This window comes from Vipera ursinii (assembly GCF_947247035.1).
Source record: "Vipera ursinii genome assembly, chromosome: 5".
Lineage (NCBI taxonomy): Eukaryota > Metazoa > Chordata > Lepidosauria > Squamata > Viperidae > Vipera > Vipera ursinii.
In genome coordinates this window covers 101334542-101354146 of record NC_139518.1, presented here as the reverse complement: position 1 = coordinate 101354146, position 19605 = coordinate 101334542, and the positions used below count along the sequence as shown (strand labels likewise).

The following is a 19605-nucleotide window of genomic DNA, read 5'->3' as shown; positions in this document are numbered from 1 at the left end:
GGGTATGGGGTTAGGTTTATGGTTAGGGTTAGGGTTAGGGTATGGGGTTAGGTTTAGGGTTAGGGCTAGGGTTAGGGTTAGGGTTAGGGGGTGAAGGTTATGGTTAGGGTTAGGGTAAGGGGTTAGGGTTAGGGTTAGGGGGTGAGGGTTAGGGTTAGGGTTAGGGTTAATTGGGTTAGTGAGCTTAATTGGGGTCAATGATGGTTAAAGTGGATTAATGGTGGTTAATGGGTTTTAGTGTGGTTCATGTGGGTCAGTGGTGGTTAATGAGGATAATGGGCGTTAATAATGGTCAATGGTGGTTAATGGGGTTTGATGCATTTAATGGGGTCAATGGTGGTTTATGGGGTTAATGGCTGTTTATGAAGTTAATGGGGGTTAATGGGGTCTAATGCAATTAATAGGGGTCAGTGGTGGTTTACGGGGTTAATGGTGGTTAATGAAGGTTAATGGTGGTTTATGGTGGTTAATGGAAGTTAATGGGTTTTAATGGGGTTAATGGAGGTCAATGGTGGTTTATAGGGTTAATAGGGTTTAATCGAATTAATAGTGGTCAATGGTGGTTAATGAAGGTTAATGAAGTTTAATGGTGGTTAATGGCAGTTAATGGATTTTAATGGGGTTAATGGAGGTCAATGGTGGTTTATAGGGTTAATGGGATTTAATGGAATTAATAGTGGTCAATAGTGGTTAATGAAGATTAATGGGGGCTAATGGGGGCTAATGAAGTTAATAGGGGTCAGTGGTGGTTTAGGGGGTTAATGGTGGTTAATGAAGAATAATGGTGGTGAATGGGGATTAAAGGAGGTTAATGGGGTTAATGTGGGTTAATGGCATTTAATGGAGTTTAATGATGGTTAATGGTGGTTAATGGCTGTTAATGGCAGTTTATGGGTTTTAAAGGGGTAAATGGAGGTCAATGGTGGTTTATAGAGTTAATGGGGTTTAATGGAATTAATAGTGGTCAATGGTGGTTAGTGGGGGTTAACGGTGGTTAATGGCAGTTAATGCATTTTAATGGGATTAAACACCCTAACTCTAACCCTTACCCAACCCTAACCCTAACCCTAACCCTAACCCTAACCCCAAACCCCAAACCTCAAACCCCAAACCCCAAACCCCAAACCCCAAACCCTAAACTCTAAACCCTAAACCCTAGGGGTGAGGGTTAGGGGTTAGAAATAGCGATAGGAGGTAGGGTTAGGAGTTAGTATTAGGGTAAGGGGTCAAGGGTTAGGATTAGGGTTAGGGGTCAGGGTTAGGGTTAGGGTTAGGGTTAGGGTCAGGGTCAGGGTTAGGGTTAGGGTTAGGGTATGGGGTTAGGTTTATGGTTAGGGTTAGGGTTAGGGTGTGGGGTTAGGGTTAGGGTTAGGGCTAGGGTTAGGGTTAGGGTTAGGGGGTGAGGGTTATGGTTAGGGTTAGGGTAAGGGGTTAGGGTTAGGGTTAGGGGGTGAGGGTTAGGGTTAGGGTTAATTGGGTTAGTGAGCTTAATTGGGGTCAATGATGGTTAAAGTGGATTAATGGTGGTTAATGGGTTTTAGTGGGGTTCATGTGGGTCAGTGGTGGTTAATGAGGATAATGGGCGTTAATAATGGTCAATGGTGGTTAATGGGATTTGATGCATTTAATGGGGTCAATGGTGGTTTATGGGGTTAATGGTTGTTTATGAAGTTAATGGGGGTTAATGGGGTCTAATGCAATTAATAGGGATCAGTGGTGGTTTAGGGGGTTAATGGTGGTTAATGAAGGTTAATGGTGGTTTATGGTGGTTAATGGCAGTTAATGGGTTTTAATGGGGTTAATGGAGGTCAATGGTGGTTTATAGGGTTAATGGGGTTTAATCGAATTAATAGTGGTCAATGGTGGTTAATGAAGGTTAATGGGGGCTAATGGGGGCTAATGAAGTTAATAGGGGTCAGTGGTGGTTTAGGGGGTTAATGGTGGTTAATGAAGAATAATGGTGGTGAATGGGGATTAAAGGAGGTTAATGGAGGTTAATGGGGTTAATGGGGGTTAATGGCATTTAATGGAGTTTAATGATGGTTAATGGCTGTTAATGGCAGTTTATGGGTTTTAAAGTGTTAAATGGAGGTCAATGGTGGTTTATAGGGTTAATGGGGTTTAATGGAATTAATAGTGGTCAATGGTGGTTAGTGGGGGTTAATGGCTGTTAATGGCAGTTAATGGGTCTTAATGGGGTTAATGGAGGAAAATTGTGGTTAATGGGGTTTAATGGAATTAATAGTGGTTAATGGTGGTTAATGAAGGTTAATGGTGGTTAATGGCAGTTAATGGGTTTTAATGGGGTTAATGCAGGTCAATGGTGGTTTATAGGGTTAATGGGGTTTAATGGAATTTATAGTGGTCAATGGTGGTTAGTGGGGGTTAATGGCTGTTAATGGCAGTTAATGCATTTTAATGGGATTAAACACCCTAACCCTAACCCTTACCCAACCCTAACCCTAACCCTAACCCGAACCCTAACCCTAACCCCAAACCCCAAACCCCAAACCCTAAACCCTAGGGGTGAGGGTTAGGGGTTAGGGATAGGGATAGGAGGTAGGGTTAGGAGTTAGTGTTAGGGTTAGGGGTTAAGGGTTAGGAATAGGGTTAGGGGTTAGGGTTAGGGTCAGGGTATGGGGTTAGGTTTAGGGTTAGGGTTAGGGTATGGGGTTAGGTTTAGGGTTAGGGCTAGGGTTAGGGTTAGGGTTAGGGGGTGAGGGTTAGGGTTAGGGTTAGGGTTAGGGTTAGGGTAAGGGGTTAGGGTTAGCATTAGGGGGTGAGGGTTAGGGTTAGGGTTAATTGGGTTAGTGAGCTTAATTGGGGTCAATGATGGTTAAATTGGATTAATGGTGGTTAATGGGTTTTAGTGGGGTTCATGTGTGTCAGTGTTGGTTAATGAGGATAATGGGCGTTAATAATGGTCAATGGTGGTTAATGAGGTTTGATGCATTTAATGGGGTCAATGGTGGTTTATGGGGTTAATGGCTGTTTATGAAGTTAATGGGGGTTAATGGGGTCTAATGCAATTAATAGTGGTCAGTGGTGGTTTAGGGGGTTAATGGTGGTTTATGGTGGTTAATGGCAGTTAATGGGTTTTAATCGGGTTAATGGAGGTCAATGGTGGTTTATAGGGTTAATGGGGTTTAATGGATTTTTTTTTTAAAGTTTTACAATACATTTTTACTTTAATCCCCCCCTCCCCCACCCCCATCCAACCCTCCCTATCCCTCACCCCCACTCCCTCCTCCCCCCCCTCGACTTCCCAGAGCTAAATACAGGGCATAAAATCAAAAAACAAACATAAACACCCCTATGTTAACAACAATAAACTATAAATTCTATCTCTCTCTAGCTCATATAAAATGAATACAAACAATATTAATATTACAAATAAAGTAGAAAAAAGAGGAAAACAGAAAAAGAGCTTTACCCAAAATAAATTTTCTTAATCCCAGTCCTTATTCATATTAATTTCAAAAGAAAAGAAAAAAGAAAACAAAAAAAACAAAAAAACTTTCACCTGCTATTTGCATTCTCCCACCTTTCTCTAATTTCCAAATTCTCAGTTACACGCCAAAAGCGCCTATCTCTGTTAATCTTAATAATCTCCAACCAAACTAAACTATGATCAAAAATAGTTCTTGCATGTATCACGCCAAATGTCTCGCAATTCCAAATCATCCTTAAGTTCAAATACAAAGAGTATATAAAAAAAAGATTTAGGCAATCTCTAAGACAACTTATTATTAATTAGGAGCTTACATACCCATTCAACACATACTTTAAGTCCATAACCCTAATATACTTTTCTAGCAAGCAATCTTAAATTGTGTAAAATATTAACAAAAAGAAAAGAAAAGAAAAAAAAAACTTTCTTTCTCCTCTATAATAATTTTACTCCATTGACATTCTAATCTAAAAATTAATCAGCAATCTTAACGCCCCAAAACTTTTGGAGCACCTCTGTCATAACCCCCAAAACTTCTTTAGACCGCTCTCCTCCCACATCTTCACTGTAAGCACACTTTGAAGATTCCATAACTTTCTGCTGGTCTTGCTCTTGCTCTCGTCTCGCTCTTCTTAGGGCGGCACGCGTCATCTTCTGGCTTCCTGCAGCAACCGATGAAACTGTGACTTGATCCCCTCCAACACCATTGTCCTCTGTCTGTCTATCTGCAACGTCTTGAAGCTTTCCCCCACCGTATCCTTTTGCAGCTTCCAAAAATGAAGGGGGGTTGCTTTTAACACATTACTATAAAAATCACGTGCCTGAGCCACAGTAACCAAACGATGTCTTTTACCTTCATACGTCGCCACCAATCCGACTGGAATCTCCCATCTAAACTTAATATCACGTTTCTTAAGTTCCTGTACTAGAAATGCAAAATCTTTCCTTCTCCTTAGGATCTTCGGAGGGATCTCTTTTAAAACCAAAACTTCTTGTTCAGCCACTACCAAATTAGTATCATAAGCAGCTTGAATGACTTCATCTCTCATTACTCTCTTTGTAAAATAGACCACCACATCTCTGGGTAACTTCCTCTGTCTTGCAATCCATGAATTTACACGAAAAACTTTGTCCATATTTCCCTCAATTTCAGATGCTGACTGGCCCAGTACCCCTTCCAGAGCCTCAGAAATCAGCTGCTTTAAATCTTCTTTACCATTCTCCTTTAAACCCCTAATTCTAATAGCATGCTGCATCTGATGATACTGAACAAGGCTCAATTCTTCGTCCATTTTATCCCTTATATTTTCATTTTCTAATACCTTTGCTTCTAATATAGAGTTCTTTTGACTGAGATCCTCCACTTTTATATCCAGCTGCAGCACACATTCAGCTACGGATTCAACCTTAGACAAGATGTCCACCCTCATTGCTCTCAGCTTCTCTTCCATCTTCTTCTCCAATTTCTCCATTTTCTCCTCCATTTTCTCCTCCAGCTTTTTCAACTTTTCATCCAACATATCAGACATCAATTGTGCATGCTTTCCAAGAGCGTCTTGTAAATCCTTAAGCGTCAATGCCGGGGGAGATGCAGGAGGAAGCAAAGCTTGCAATGAGGTCTCTTGCACCAGGGAAGACCCCGCATTCCGGAGAGCTTTAGAAGTTTTAGCCGCCATCTTCCCCCACTTTCACTTATTACGCACTTTCACTTTGAAGCTATAAAATCCATTGAGCTAGAGAGTAAAAATAAAGAGTCCGCTTCACCTTGACCTCCTGTACCGCTCTGCCTGCATCTTGATAATCAAAAGTATTTCCTTTTGGCAGGGGTGGTTGCTAACGCGTGGCTCTGCTCCAATAATCCCGGAGCAGAGGCGCTGCGCAGCTCGGAGCAACCCAGGCTTCGGGGGGGCTCATCCTTCAGCCGCCCAAGCTCTCAGCTCAGGCAGCCCCGGAGAGCTCAACCCCTACCTGGGGCCTCACCCCCTCCTCTTCTCCCGAGGAGGGGGCTTCAAATCCATCTAAACAGCTGATCGGCGCTGTTTACGATGGAAAAACACAGCTGCGGAGCGGGCAGCCCGAAAACGGCTGTCTTCAGTGTTGCATCACCACCGGAAGTCGGGTTTAATGGAATTAATAGTGGTCAATGGTGGTTAATGAAGGTTAATGGGGGTTAATGGGGGCTAATGCAGTTAATAGGGGTCAGTGGTGGTTTAGGGGGTTAATGGTGGTTAATGAAGAATAATGGTGGTTAATGGGGATTAAAGGAGGTTAATGGAGGTTAATGGGGTTAATGGGGGTTAATGGCATTTAATGGAGTTTAATGATGGTTAATGGTGGTTAATGGCTGTTAATGGCAGTTTATGGATTTTAAAGGGGTAAATGGAGGCCAATGGTGGTTTATAGGGTTAATGGGGTTTATTGGAATTAATAGTTGTCAATGGTGGTTAGTGGGGGTTAACGGTGGTTAATGGCAGTAAATGCATTTTAATGGGATTAAACACCCTAACCCTAACCCTTACCCAACCCTAACCCTAACCGTAACCTCCATTGACCACCATTAACCTCCATTAACCTCAATTACCCACCATTAACCCCCATTGACTCCATTAATTTCATTATCCACCATTAACACCCATTAACACCCATTGACCATTATTAAGAACCATTAACCCCTATTAACCACCATTGACCTCCTTTAACCCCATTAAAACCCATTAACCACCATTAACTGCCATTAACCACCATTAACCCCATTAACCGCCATTAACCCCTATTAACTCCCATTAACCTACATTAACCCCCATTAATCCCCATTAACCACCATTAAACTTCAGTAACCACTATTAATCCCCTTTAACCATCATTGACCCCAATTAAGCCCATTAAACCCTATTAACGACCTTTAACCTTCATTAACCACCATTAACCCCCATAAACCACCACTGACCCCTATTAACTGCATTAACCCCCATTAACCCCCATTAACCCCCATTAACCCCCATTAACCCCCATTAACCCCCATAAACCACCATTGACCCCCATTAACTGCTTCAACCCCCATTAACGCCCATTGACCATTATTAACCTCGATTATCCCCATTAACCACCACTGACCTTCATTAAACCCATTAAACCCCATTAACCCCTATTAACCCCCATTAACCTCCATTGACCACAATTCATCCCATTAAACCCCATTAACAATTGAATGATTAAGAAGAACGGACCAAAAGGTCTTCGGGAACTACAAGTTTGAACGGACAGGAAGTCCGCCATGCTGAGAACGGAAGTTAGGGGGATGATAAAGAATAACATAGAAAAAGAGCTTGGGTTTAGGTTTAGGTTTAGGTTTAGGGTTAGGGGTTAGGGTTAGGGGTTAGGGTTAGGTTAGGATTATGGGTTAGGGTTATGTGTTAGGGTTAGGGCTTAGGGTTAGAGGTTAAAGTTAGCGGTTAGGGTTAGCGGTTAGGGTTAGCATTATGGGTTAGGGTTAAGGGTTAGGGGTTAGGGTTAGGTTTTGGGGTTAGGGTTAGGGTTTAGGGTTAGGGGTGAAGGTTAGGGGTTAGGGATAGGGATAGGAGATAGGGTTAGGGGTTAGTGTTAGGGGTAGGGGTAAGGGTTAGGGTTTGGGGTTAAGGGTTAGGGTTAGGGTCAGGGTCAGGGTTAGGGGGTGAGGGTTAGGGTTAATTGGGTTAGTGAGCTTAATTGGGGTCAATGATGGTTGAAGGGGATTAATGGTGGTTAATGAATACGTTATCTCCGCCCCTTTTTGCTTAGATTATACTAATAAGGTCCCTCCTCTACTATCCTGTTTCTAGGGAAGAGATGTCTCCCATGTTCTACACCTGCCAGGGGTACCAGGCACCAGAAGGTACTTAAAAACAATTCCTAGATAGTGACTCACATTTGGGCCCCATAGTAACTCCTGTTCTCCCCCTCCCTCCACTTGAGGCCTGTATATTCTCAAAGCATCTACTCAAGCAATTGATTATAAAATGATTATTATAAAATATAAAATATGATTACACGATAATACTAAAAGCATATATATATTTATTTTTAAACTTCCTCACTACTTCCAGTTATTTTCCACAAATCCACCCTTTTTCTTTTTAACCATTCTTTAAAAATAAAACATTAAAATCTTTCCAAATTTCTTTGTATTTCTAATTTCCTTTCATATTCTACAAAATTAGTTTCGTCTTTGATTTGTGTAAGGTTATACATTTTTCTCCCTAATGATTCCTTCTGATTAATTTGTATTATTCCTTCCACTGTACTCTGAACAATATCCGCAGATAATCGCCCGGCCGCCCTGTTTAGGGTGACCCGCTCCCTCCTTAATCAGGAGGGGAGGGAGGAGCCCTTGCAGGGTCGTGCTGAGGAGTTTAGCCAACGTCTGTCGTGTGAAGCAGCTTTCACAAGAGATCGATGGGACGTTAAGGTGCTTCCAAGTAAAATAGGCAGAATGCAGAAATGCAGTCATTATGAAGCTTTATTCATCGACAGGTTATATAAAAAGAAGCTATATGGCATGGAAGCATCCATGCTTGTATGATAGAGAATGCATGCAAGTGAGGAGATAGAAAAAGAGAAGCAGAACAAAGGAACAGCCCCTGGGCAGAGGTATTTATGGGGGGTCTCGGCCCCTCCCTAGCCATAAAACTCTCTCGCCAATGGGGCTGCTGCAGGGGAGCAAAGAAGCCTCTTTGCTCCATCTGATGACTTATTTAGGGAACTGCCATGGGCTGGCACAAAACATGTAACATGTCGGACAAAATCGCTCGGATCTGGACCGGTCTGGACTCCGACTGGGCAGAGTCTGACGGTGAGGACATGGGCGGTCTTGGTGATGTTACCTGGGAAGAGTTCAATCCTGTGACTCCAGAAGATGTGGACAGGATCGTGGGGAGGCTGAGCTCCACCACGTGTTTACTGGACCCGTGCCCCTCCTGGCTGGTGTATGCGGCTTGGGAGGGGACATGAGGCTGGCTCCAGGCAGTGATAACTGCTTATTTGAGTGAGGGTAGCTTTCCCGCTGCCTTGAAGGAGGCGGTGGTGAGACTCCTCCTCAAGAAGCCTGCCCTGGACCCGGCTGTTTTAAACAACTATTGTCCGGTGTCCAACCTTCGCTTTCTTGCAAAGGTTGAGTGTGTGGTGGCGCATCAGCTCCCTCTGTTCCTGGAAGAAGCTGATTATCTGGACCCGTACCAATCGGGCTTCAGGCCCGGGTACAGCACGGAGACAGCATTGGTCACACTGGTGAATGATCTCTGGCTGGCTCGGGACAGGGGTTGTTCCTCTGTCCTAGTCCTATTAGACCTCTCAGCGGCTTTCGATACCATCGACCATGGTATTTTACTGCGGCATCTCAGGGGGTTGTGAGTGGGAGGCACTGTTTTGCAGTGGTTCTCCTCCTACCTCCTGGGACATTCGCAGTCGGTGTTGGCAGGAGGGCAGAGGTCGGCCTCAAGGCCTCTCGTTTGTGGAGTTCCTCAGGGGTCGGTCCTCTCGCCTCTCCTGTTCAACATCTATATGAAGCCACTGGGTGAGATCATTTGTGGTTTTGGGGTCAGGTATCATCAGTATGCTGAGGATACCCAGCTTTTCATCTCCACCCCAGTGATGCCCTCGATGTGATGTCCCGTTGCCTGGAGGCGGTTTGGGTCTGGATGGGGAGGAACAGGCTTCGGCTCAATCCCGACAAGACTGAGTGGTTGTAGGTGCCGACATCTCGGGAAATTCAGGTTATTCCATCTTTAACCATGGGGGTGAGGTATTACCCCCCGTAGATAGGGCTCGGAACTTGGGTGTCCTCCTGGATTCACAGCTCTCCTTGGAAGATCATATAGGAGCGGTGACTAAGGGGGCCTTTGCCCAGGCTCGCCTGGTGTGCCAGTTGCGACCCTATCTGGACCGGGATGCCTTGCGTACAGTCACTCATGCTCTCGTGACCTCTCGTTTAGACTACTGCAATGCTCTGTACATGGGGGCTGCCCTTGAGGACCACTCGGAGGCTTCAACTGGTGCAGAAGGCAGCCGCGCGAGTTGTGTTGGGGGTCTCCCAATACTCCCATGTAACACCTCTGCTCCGCGAGCTGCATTGGCTTCCAGTTGCCCTCCGGGTGAGATTCAAGGTGCTGGTAATGGTTTTCAAAGCCCTACATGGCATGGGTCCGGAGTACCTCAGGGATCACCTGCTGCCAGCATCAACTTCCCTTCGTCCAGTGCGCTCCCACAGAGGACCTCCTCAGGGTGCCGTCGGTCAGAGTGTCGGCTGGTGGTCCCCAGGGGGAGGGCGTTCTCTGTGGGCACGCCAGACCTTTGGAATCATTTACCGGTTGAGCTCCGGACGGCTCCTGACCTTCGCTCCTTCTGCCGTGACCTGAAAACTCATCTATTTGAACAAGCCGGCCTGGTCTGATGGGTTTTGGGGGTTTTAAATTGTAATTAACTTTTATTGTAATTGGGCTTTTCTATTTAATTCTTAACTTTTGTATATTGTATTTTATTGCATTTTATTGCCCTGTACGCCGCCCTGAGTCCTTCGGGAGAAGGGCAGTATAGAAATTAAATAAATAATAAGACAAGGTAAAAACATTAATCCCATAATGATTATTACAAGCATAAACAAAGCTTGCTTCCAATTTCTAAAAATTCCCCCTAAAAAGCCATTATTCAATATTCCAGTCCAAGTTTGTACAGGGACATGTACTAATTTTCACATTCTATTAGTAATTTCTTCTATAACATTTCCGTTATCATCTATTTGCAAACAACAGTTAGGTTAAATTTTCCACACACACCTCCTTCTTCTGCCAGCAAATAATCTAATGCTAACCTATTTTGATATATTGCTGTCCTCTTAAAAAGAACATATTCTTTGCATACTAAAATAATCCACTAAAACACTGCAAACAGCAAATTACTCCTGTAACTATAATTAGTAATTAAAATGCAATCCCTGTGTTACCCCATCTCTTAAAATCTAGAAATAGATTATAAAAAAAATTAAAGGGACTCCAAAAATCCTCCCAATGTTCTTATCTACTTGATGTTTTATAGCAATTGATTCTTTCCTTCCATGTAGTTTTATTAGTCACTCTCTATTTCATCTTGGGTCCAGGGAGAGTACCAACTATTTGTCATTCATCATATATTACTCCATCCTGGGCATGTTTCTATTTTTGAAACCCGAAAGGTCTTGATGTTTATTTTTTGTCAACATGCTAATATGTTTAGCAGCATTAGCATCAACTTGAAATGTGATATCAGTAGTATTCAATGTAACTTGGTACAAAACCTCATCCCTTACCTTAATTGTCCCAATAATATGTTTGATTAGCCTATATACACCTTAAATCTATCCATTCTATATCCTCCAATGGAATTTGAATATCACTATCTCCCAATATAACTGAATTTAGGTCAGGTTGTGTTTCCGCTGTCTCAATTTCAATTTCTCCTATAATTGGGTATGTGGGATAGAAAGGCTCTTTTGGTGTCGGACCTTTACACATTTGTAACCAATCTTCCACTATTATTATGTCACAAGGTTCTTCATAGGGACAGACTGGTCCACAATCACATTGATAACAACAACAGCATTCAGTGATACAGTTGCAATCACAGAACCAACATATTATGTAAGGGTTTGTAGAATGCGGAGGTCCACAGCTTCCTCTGGAATCCTTTGGATGGTACACCATAGGCCACCACTCAGATCGAAAAAGCCAGAAAGCTGCTACTCCTGCAATGAGAAAAACCACAAACAAAATCCAAGCTATTCATCCCACAATGATCACATCAGTTTTTGGTAATTTTTATTCACAGCGGGTCTTCTCCAGGAATTATTTTCCACTCTTTTGGCTCCACCCTTTTTCTTTCTTTCAAACTGCTGTTTCAATTGTTAGGAGTACTTGGTAGGGACCATCCCAGGCTGGAGTAAGTTTTTCTTCACGCCAGGTTTTTATCAGGACCCAATGACCAGGCTGAAACTTGTGGACAGCATACTCCAATGGAGGTGTCTGGGCTAGCAATCCTTGTTTCCTGAGAAGACAAAGCAGAAAACAGCCCCAGTATCTAATCCTTTATAAACATGTCATTAGTTTCAAATTGTGGAATTTTCCCCACTTGAGATAATTTAAATTCAACTTGAACGCATTGAAATAGCCTCACCACTAGATATTATAGAGCTTTTTATTTACTTGTTTACATATCATACATTTATCACAGATTTATTTAACTAGAGTATAAATACAACCATCCTGTTTTTTTTAAAGTATCACTCATCCCTTGCAACCCCCTTTCAGTGGCTGCTTCTGTGTCCTAGCTATTGTTTTCTTTCTTCTTTCTTTCTTTCTTTCTTTCTTTCTTTCTTTCTTTCTTTCTTTCTTTCTTTCCAACATCCGTCTTCCATCTTGCAACATCCACCACTCACTTTCTTCTACTTCCCATGTTTCTCTCTTTCCATCTTATCCTTTTCTCCTGCCACTCTGGCCTAACTTCTGTCTTTTTAACTTCCACTATCAACTTTTCATAAGCCAACTCTTTCCCTTTACTATTGATCATTCCCTGATCTCTCCATATTTTTCCAAATGTATGGACTAGGGCAATTGTGCATCTCATTAACTGAGTTAACACCTGAAACTTATCCTGATGCTTAATTTGAACTAATTTCAGTGGCATAATATTCCTCCGATTTTCACTTGATGATGTGAAATATGATGATGTGCCTCACCCCAAAACCTAGAACTAAGGAGAAACTTCCTGACAGTTAGAACAATTAACCAGTGGAACAACCTGCCTCCAGAAGTGGCGAATGCTCCAACACTGGAAGTTTTTAAGAAGAGACTGGGCAGCCATTTGTCTGAAATGGTATAGGGTTTCCTGCCTGAGCAGGGGGTTGGACTAGATGACCTCCAAGGTCCCTTCCAACTCTGTGGTTCTGTAAGCTCTGCCTAAGCAGGGGATTGGACTCCAAGGGACTCCAAGGTCCCTTCCAATCTTCTTATTATTAAAAAGGAACGTATGTACGTACAATCTCCTTAAAGAAATAGCAGGGCAGGTCAAACCAAACTATTCTTGAATGAAAACCTCTTGGTTTGGTGGACGGGGGTCAGCGGGGAACCTATTAAGGTCTAATACAGTGAAGCGCCATACCGCTCGTTCTTCTACATCCGGGACTGGGGCGCTGGGAAACACCGTTATAACGGCTGCCTTGCTTGGCAGCCATCGAGGAGAGCCCCGAGGCGGGACGGAACCCCATTCTCGACCAGGACGCCAAAAACCTTGAGCGCCGGCCCCGGCTCTAAAAAGCAGCTCCGCGATCTTCGTAGCACAACACAAGACGCGGCTGAGCTGACAGGAAGTCCGCCGTGGCCAGAAAGTCGCCGCGAAAGGAAGTTGGCCGGGAAGACTAAAAGGAACGGAGAGGAAGTCGGCCATTACGTGATCTCTGTTAAGGGGACGCTCTGCGCTTTGTCGCTTCGCTTCTCGGTGTGCCGATTCTAGGCAAAAGGCCTACGACAGCCTCAATATTAATGTTATGGGGCGCGAAACCGTGCCCTCCTGTGGTCAAACCCGGTATTGCGGCCGCCGAAAGAAACCTTTTTAATAGCATTTTAAGGTTATTGTTCTCTGTCTTTATTAGTGACAACTTATATGAATAGGGCTACGGGTGGCCCTATTTTGCGACACAGGCGCAGAATAAGATGGCCTAATATTTTATAAGGTTTTATTAATCTTAAAACGCCATTTTGGTAGCTGCTACACCGGATTGGACCACAGGAGGGCACTGTTTTCCCTTCCTTAGCGATAGCAGCACTGAGGTCTTCGAAAAGGCCTACGATGGCCTCCATGTTAATGCTATGGGATGGAAAGGTCGTTTTTCAAAGGCCCTGGGGGACGACGGATTTGATAGGACAGGAAGCCCACCATGCCGAGGTCTCTGTCTGAAAGGACGTTAGGGGAATGATCAAAAACGGAAGGACCGGAAGGCAGCCGTGAGAAGCGTACACGGGCGGCGCTTTGGCTGACACTCTGCGCTTTGGTGCTTCTCTTCTCGGTGTCCCGATCCTAGGCCAAACGATCCTAGGGCATCAATACTAATGTGATGGGACGGAAAAGCGTGCCCTCCTGTGGTCAATCCGGATGTTGCGGCTGCCAAAAAGAAACAAACCTTTAAAATAGGATTTTAAGGTTATTATTCTCCATCTTTATTCTTAACGCCTTATTACTAATGTTAATATTATTGATAATACTAACGCATCATTGATATTAATAGGGTGATGGCCATTTTGCTGAGACACAGGCGCAGAATTAAATAGTATTAATAAGGTTCTATTAATAAAGAATAACCCTAACCCCGACTCTAAAAAGGAGCTTCGCGATCTTTGTAGCACAACAAAAGCTGCGGCTGAGCTAACAGGAAGTCCACCATGGCCAGAAAGTCGCTGTGAAAGGAAGTTGGCCGGGAAGACTAAAAAGGACGGGCAGGAAGTGGCCGTATCGAGGTATCTGTGAAAGGGGACGCTCTGCGCTTTGCTTCTCGGTGTCCCGATCCTAAGCCAAAGGCCTACGACAGCATCTGTGTTAATGCTATGGGACGGGAAACTGTGCCCTCCTGTGGTCAAACCCGGTATTGCGGCCGCCGAAAGAAAAACCTTTTAAATAGGATTTTAAGGTTATTGATATTAATAGGGTGACAGATGGCCATTTTGCTGAGACACAGATGCAGAATTAAATGGCCTAGTATTAATAAGATCTTATTAATAAAGAATAATCTTATAATGCCATTTAAAAGATTTATTTCTTTTGATGGCTGCCGTACCTGCTTGGACCAAGAGAGGACATGGTTTTCTGTCCCTTAGAGATAGCACTGAGGCCATCGAAAAGGTATACTACGGTGCCCTCGATTGCTAATGCTGTGGGACGGAAAACTGTGTCAAAGCATATATTGCAGCAGCCACCAAAAGAAACAAACCTTTTAAAGCAGACATGTCAAACACAAGGCCCGGGGGCCAGATCCGGCCCGCAAAGTGGTTTCATGTGGCCCCCAAAGCCATCCTGGAAACAGTGAGGGAATGGTCCCCATTGCCTTGGCCCTGGCCCAGAGACCCCCAGATCTGTCCCACTCCTGCTCAGGCCCCCATAGGCACCCTTGATGCCAATGATGTAGAGCTGGCCATGCCCACCCAGTAGGCCATACGCACTCCAGTTGCGCCCATCCAGTAGGCCGTGCCCACCCTGGCCATACCTACCTGGCCCCCCCAGGGCAACCACAATGCTGATGTGGCCCTCAATGAAATTGAGTTTGACACCCTTGTTTTAAAGGCTTTTGAAGCAGGATTCCTTCTTCTGTGCTTGTTCTGTAGTCCTTGTGGGACTGAAAATAGTGCTGTCCTGTGTTCCAAGCAGCCACAATTAACAAACCTTTTTAATGGCATTTGAAGGTTATTTTTCTGTATCATTAGTAAGGTAAAGGTAAAGGTTCCCCCGCACATGCATGCTAGTCGTTTCCGACTCTAGGGGTCGGTGCTCATCTCCGTTTCAAAGCCGAAGAGCCAGCGCTTGTCCGAGGACGTCTCCGTGGTCATGTGGCCGGCATGACTAGACGCCAAAGGTGCACAGAACGCTGTTACCTTCCCACCGGAGTGGTCCCTATTTTTATACTTGCATTTTTACGTGCTTTCGAACTGCTAGGTTGGCAGAAGCTGGGACGAGTAACAGGCGCTCACTCTGTTACGCGGCACTCGGGATTCAACCTGCCAAACTGTCAACCTTCTGATCGACAAGCTCAGCGTCCTAGCCCACTGAGCCACCACGTCCCTTTCTGTATCATTAACACCTTATTATTAATAGGACAATGGGAGGTCCATTTGCTGCAACACAGGCACAGAAGGAGTCCTGCTTCAAAAGCCTTAAACCAAGTTAAGGAAGACTATGATGCCCTATTAATATTAATAAGGTTTTAATAAGGAATAACCTTAAAATGCCATTTAAAAGATTTATTTCTTTTGGTGGCTGCCAAAAGAATTTTGGAAGATTTAAGAATAGGGTAATCGTGCATCTCTTGGACTGAGCTACGACCTGAAACCTATCCTGATGCTTAATTTGAACTAATTTCAGTGGCATAATGTTGCTCTGATTTTCACTTGATATAAAAAACAAAAGCACTGCTGTTGCAGGCAGGCATTGTTAAAAGTTACGCTTCTGTGTTTTTTATTTTAAGAGTGTGGACAGCAATTAAGCCTAATGATTTTCAAAATTTGATTTAGAGTTATGTTTATTCCTAGAGTGTAGTACGCTAAGGTTTAAGATGTAATCTATGCTTATAGCTATTTCTAATTTTACATTTGTTTCTAAGTTATTTTATATCTAGGCAGCTTTTGTTTCTTCTACCATCAAAGTGCTTCACAAAACACTAACACTGTAATCTATAAACATTAATGCAATTGAAATCGGTCTTAAAATCACACAAGAGGATTGTTCAGAAATCTCACCAAAGGTCATGCGTTTTTACTTTGTCTCTAAATGCCTGGGAAGTGGGGCCTGCAAGTGTCACCCGAAGATTGTGCTGCATGGCCTGGCAGGCATGCCAGAAAGGGCCCTGTCCGGTAGACTGCCAAGCTCTGCTCCTCGGAAGGCCCTTGGAAAGGTCCCTCCTGCTATTTCCCACCAAAACTGCAATATTGAGAATGGTGGCCATTGCAACCTCCCACTGTTTCCCGTTGCCTCTTGCTCCCAACCTTACTCAATTTCCATCCCCATCTCTTTAAAAGGAAAAGCCTTAATCTCGCTGAAACTGGCAAAAAAAAAAACTGGCAAAAAAAGGACAACTTATCTGTTCCTTCTTAACAGCCACAGCAGGGCAGGTCACCCATCCGGCAGAGGCTCTAGGCTGCAAATCCAGGGAATGTAACCTCCTTTCTCCACTGTCTTTTCCAAAAAGCTGAAGCTTTCAGCCTGCAGGCCTTTGTAGGACTGGCCTTTTACCCTTTCTCCTGGCCCACAGGGCCCTATGTCAGTCAGTGCAGCTGTGACGGGGAAATTAGCAAAATTGCAAGCCAGACTCTGCAAAGACCCGAGTCTCCTGTTGCCCCCAGAGACCTGCTTTTCCTTTCTTGTACCTCTGGGCGGTGGGTGGGCTGTTTTCAGCAACCTGGAGAGGAAAGGGAGGAATCTCCTGCCCTTCCTAACCCTCACTTGCTTTGGACAAAGTTCTACAAAGTTAGATGGACTGCAAACAAATTAATAAATTCCATGAGTTCCAACTACTGTCGTCTCCTGTTTTATCCATACTTTCAATGATAAACCTATAAGGCACCAATATGTTATATATTTTCAAAATAAATTATATTTCATATCAATTTATATTTATCATTTCTTAATAAAATGTACACAATTTATTTCAATTAGATATAGATATCTCTAAGGGATATCCTTTAGAAACATCAAATATAAACATAAACACCTAGATGCAAACAAAGTCATTACTAAAAGCCAACGTGGGTTTGTCAAAAACAGATCACACCAGGCAAATCTTATTGCATTCTTTGACCAAGTGACAAAATTAGTGGACCAAAGGAATGCGGTGGATATAATTTACCTGTATTTCAGTAAGGCATTTGATAAAGTAGAGCACAACCTACTACTTGATAAGATAGGAAAATGTGGGTTAAACATCATCACCAGCAGATGGATTCGTAGCTGGCTGACAGGCCGTACTCAGCGTGTAGTCCTCAAAGGAACCACATTAACACGGAAGGAAGTGTGTAGTGGGGTGCCCCAGGGCTCTGTTTTGGCCCCAGTGCTCTTCAACATCTTCATCAATGATTTGGACAAGGGGACAGATGGGGAACTCATCAAATTTGCAGACGACACCAAGCTGGCAGGAATAGCCAATACTCCAGAAGATAGGCTTAAGATACAGGTGGATCTGCAGAGACCTGAACACTGGGCACTATCTAACAAAATGAAATTCAATGGTGAAAAAAGTAAGGCTGTACATTTACACGGGAAAAACCAAATGCACAGATATAGCATACCTGGTACCTTGCTCAATAGTAGTGACTGTGAGGGATCTCGGAATGCTAGTGGACAATCACTTAAATATGAGCCAGCAGTGTGCTGCAGCTGCCAAAAAAGCCAACACAGTGCTAGGCTGCATTAACAGAGGGATAGAATCAAGATCACGTGAAGTATTAATACCTCTAACCTGGAACTAAGGAGGAACTTCCTGACAGAACAATTACCGTAACCAGTGGAACAACCTGCCTCTAGAAGTGCTGAATGCTCCAACACTGGAAGTTTTTAAGAAGAGACTGGACATCCATTTGTCTGAAATGGTATAGGGTTTCCTGCCTGAGCAGGGGGATGGACGAGATGACCTCCAGGGTCCCTTCCAACTTTATTATTATATTATTAAAAAGTAACGTACATGCACACAATGTCCTTAAAGAAATAGCAGGGCAGGTCAAACAAAACTATTCTTGAATGAAAACCTCTTGGTTTGGTGGACGGGGGTCAGCGGGGAACCTATTAAGGTCTAATACAGTGAAGCGCCATACCGCTCGTTCTTCTACATCCGGGACTGGGGCGCTGGGAAACACCGTTATAACGGCTGCCTTGCTTGGCAGCCATCGAGGAGAGCCCCGAGGCGGGACGGAACCCCATTCTCGACCAGGACGCCAAAAACCTTGAGCGCCGGCCCCGGCTCTAAAAAGCAGCTCCGCGATCTTCGTAGCACAACACAAGACGCGGCTGAGCTGACAGGAAGTCCGCCGTGGCCAGAAAGTCGCCGCGAAAGGAAGTTGGAGGACGACTAAGAAGAATGGACTGGAAGGCTTCCATGATGGAAAGGTCGTTTTTCAATGGCCCTGGGGGAAGGCGGATTTGATCGGACAGGTATTCCGCCATGCCGAGAAATTCTCTCTCTGAAAGGACATTAGGTGAATGATGATTTCAATCGTCCTGGGGGACTGCCGATATAGACGGACAGGAAGTCTGCCGGGAGACTAACACGTGAGAAACGAGACGGCGGACATGCGCAGAAGGCCGACGGGAGCGGCTTGTCCCTTTCGGGGAAGCGTAGAGTGGCGACGCTTTGGCTGACGCTCTGCGCTTTGGTGCTTCGCTTCTCGGTGTCCCGATCCTAGGCAAAAGTCCTACGGGGTCGTTAATACTAATGCGATGGGACGGAAAAGCACGCCCTCCTGTGATCAAACCCGGTATTGCGGTCACGAAAAAGAAACTTTAAATAGGATTTTAAGGTTATTATTCTCCATCTTTATTGTTAACAATTTATTGTGAATGTTCTTTGCTGCAATAGAGGCACAGGAAAACAAATCCTGATTCAAAAATTTAGACCTATTTAAGAAAGCCTATGATGGTCTATTAATATGAAAAATATTTTATTAATAAAGAATAACCTTAAAATCTCATTAAAAAGGTTTCTCTTTCCACAGTCGCAATACCTGCTTTGTCCACAATTTGCCAGGCAGAAGATTAGACTTCTCACCTGTACAGTAGGGAGGAGAAGCCAAGATGCTTCAGAATATCAGAAGGCATCTGGTAGCAGTTTTCCCCAAGTAGCCAACTGACTGTTTTGAGCATCCGGAGCATGAGCTAAGCTGTAATAAGCTTCCAGAATGCTCCAAATGGTCCAAAATGAAACTCTTAACCAGACCCCAAGCTTTTTGTTCTCCCACTGCAATTAAGCATTTCTTTAAAAAGTACACTTTCTCTGCTGGGCTAAGTTTTTACTCGGAAAATAATTTGGTGTTGGAACTAGAACTGGGAGATCGTAACAGTGTGCTGGATGATTTGGGTGCAATCATTACTGTCCATTGCTGGATCTATTAGGGCTTATCCTGTGGGGAAAAACTGAAGGAGAACATGCAGGAGATCAACAGACAAATAATACTGAGAAAGGAGATTTCACAGACGCTTCAATGTCCTGATATTCAGAATCAAATCATGGTCTGAAGAACATTGCCAGGTGCCTGGTTCAGTCCTTGTCATCTTGGAATAATGATCAAAATGATGTCTGCTAAAACCTTCAAACCTCCTACTGCATAAGGCAGGCTACTGTCATAATCAGTACTGGAACTCTGAAGCACAATACTTGCATGTTAAAAAGAACAAATACATGA

General features: G+C 43.9%; 1 long non-coding RNA gene across 1 annotated transcript; it reads right to left on the bottom strand.

The window, feature by feature from the left end:
• Positions 1-11798: 11798 nt before the first annotated feature.
• Positions 11799-17372, bottom strand: LOC310641018. The gene is made up of 2 exons (XR_014492651.1): positions 17061-17372; positions 11799-13612 (listed from the first exon to the last, which is right to left on the bottom strand). It is a non-coding gene; the product is annotated as an uncharacterized lncRNA (long non-coding RNA).
• Positions 17373-19605: the final 2233 nt, after the last annotated feature.